Raw genomic sequence first — 3,113 nt, forward strand, 5'->3', positions numbered from 1 at the left:
TACATACATACATATATACATACACACATACATACATATATACATACATACATACATATATACATACATACATACATGCACACATACATACATACACACACACATACATACATACATACATACATACATACATACATACATACATACATACACACATACATACATACATACATACACACACACATGCAATTAAATTAAAATCAAGAAACAGCCAGACGTATCAGGTGACCATCTCGAACCTCATATGCTCGTTGTCTCCAGATTGAAGTAAACAAATATTTTTTATGAATATCTGAATTCTTGACTGCTAAAATGTCTTTTCACACACACACACACACACACACACACACACACACACACACACACACACACAACACACACACACACACACACACACACACACACATCGCTTAGGCGTAGCGGTACTGTTAATCTGGTTTAGAACCCAATATTCATATCTTTAAGAGTAAAACTTTAGTCGAGTATAGAGCAGTAATAAAAATAGTTAAGTAAATGACTAGTGAACAGGAAATGATTACGCAATGCACTACATTAGCTTACTGTTGTTTCTGCTATCGGACGCAGTGCACTCAGAGCTGAACGCTTGTGCGTCACATCATAGCTTCCGCTGAGTTTCTACAATGAGTATAACGCGATATACCTCAAATACAGCAATTCACAATTTTTGGGAAGAGCTTTGAAGAACGAAGCGCTAAAGGAATATGATAAGTAATAGACACTATTTCACTGACATCTGCCCACTTGTTTCTTTTGTTAGGCATGACCGTGTAGCAAGAAGCTCGCTTCCCCACCACATAGTTCCGGGTTCAGTCCCACTGTGTGGTACCTTGGGCAAGTAGTCTCTACTATAACCTCGGGCCGACGAAAGCCTTGCGAATGAATTAGGCAGACAGAAACAAAAAAAAGCACGTCGTGTATATATATATATATATATATATATATATATATATATATATATATATATAACGGGAAGGTTTACGAAAATAAACAAAAGACGAAGGCAGGAGGAGTACAAACAAACAAATGTATTAGTATGGCCTCTCAGGAATAGAAATAGAAAAAGTCTTTTACGTTTCGAGCCTACGCTCTTCGACAGAAAGATACACAGAAAAGAAACAAGGAGAGAAACAAGGAGAGAAAAAAATGCGTGTAGGAGCAAACGATCTATCATACACACACACACAAATATTTATATATGTGTGTGTGTGTGTGTGTGTGTTGTGTGTGTATTTGTATATATGTATGTATGTATGTATGTATGTATGTATGTATGTATGTATGTATGTATGAATGAATACCCATAAAGATATTATTATTGTTAATATTATCTGCGGTAACTATAAATAATTGATAATAATAATAACAGCAATAATATAGGTGGTTACAGGTATCGAATAGCGTGAAATAGCTATAGATTTTAAATAAGCATTAAGCATAAGGGCGTACTAGGCGCCTTACCTGATAGAAATATGAGTTAAAACCTCAATAAAATCACCAATAACACTGAGAATATGACAGAAAGCAACAGTAAAGAAGTAAGACATATCATGTGAAGGCACATGGCCTAGTGGTTAGAGCAGCGGACTCGCGGTCGAGGGATCGCGAGTTCGAATCTCAGACCGGGCGATGTGTGTGTTTATGAGCAAAACACCTAAGCTCAACGTGGATCCGGCAGAAGGTAATGGCTAAACTTCTGCTGACTCTTTCGCCACAACTTTCTCTCACTCTTTCCTCCTGCATCTTGCAGCTCACCTGTGACGGACCGGCGTCCCGTCCAGGTGGGGAACCTATACGCCAAGGAAACCGGGAAACCGGCCCTTATAAGCCAGGCATGGCTCGAGAAGGAACAAACAAAAGACATATCATCATAGATAATGTCACTTGGATATTCTTGTATCATGATTTCAAGTTCTGGCCGTCGATCAATCAACTCTCCCCAGCAAGACTTGACGAGGGAAAAAGTCCAAACACGCCACGCTGAATGAAGCCTGCCAGCGTTCTGACTTGTTTTGCGCAGACACGAATATAGACATACATACATACATATACATATTCTTTTCTTTTATCTTTTACTTGTTTCAGTCATTTGACTGCGGCCATACTGGAGTACCACCTTTAGTCGAACAAATCGACACCAGGAGTTACTCTTAGTAAGGCTAGTACTTATTTTATCGGTCGAACCACTAACTTACGGGGACATAAACACAGACACAAATACACACACACACCACACATGTATATATATATATATATATATATATATATATTATATATATATATATATATATATATATATATATATATAATACATATACATCTATATATACGAAGAGCTTCTTTCAGTTTCTGTCTTCAAATTCACTCTAGCAAGGTTTTGGTCGGCTTGAGGCTATAGCAGAGACACTTGCCCAAGGTGCCACGCTGTGGAACTGAACTCGGAACCATGTGGTAGGTAAGCAAGATACTTACCACGCAGCCACTTATTTCGTTTACTTGTATCAGTCATTTGACTGTGGCCATGCTGGAGCACCGCCTTTTAGTCTAAGAAATCAACCCCTGGACTTATTCTTTATCAGCCTGGTATTTATTTTATCGGTGAATTCTGCTGAACCGCTACGTTGTCAAATGATGTTGGTGGTGGTGGTGGTGGTGGGGAGGGGGACAAACAGACACAAACGCACACGCACATAAATATATATATACATACATACATACATACATCTCCACTGGACTCTTTACCTACTCTTCATCTACCATATACGGATAATTATCCTCTGGCTGCACCTCTCCTACACACGGACCACAGTGGACTCTACTCTTGAAGAGAAATGCTTGCAATACACCATGACGTCTAAAAACCTTTGACTTTACGTAAAACTGTCCTTTTTGTTATTAGTTTATTTTTATACTTTATTTTTATATATTATTTTTATTTTTATTTTTATACTTTCTCTCTCCTTGTTTTTTCTGTGTTCTTTTCTGTACAGAGCGTAGGCTCGAAACGTAAAAGACTTTTCTATTCCTGAGCGCTTTACTACTACTCTGTTTGTTTTGTCACCACCTGTCTTCGTCTTTTGTTTTTTTCGTAAACT

Source organism: Octopus sinensis, linkage group LG18 (assembly GCF_006345805.1).
Source record: "Octopus sinensis linkage group LG18, ASM634580v1, whole genome shotgun sequence".
NCBI lineage: Eukaryota > Metazoa > Mollusca > Cephalopoda > Octopoda > Octopodidae > Octopus > Octopus sinensis.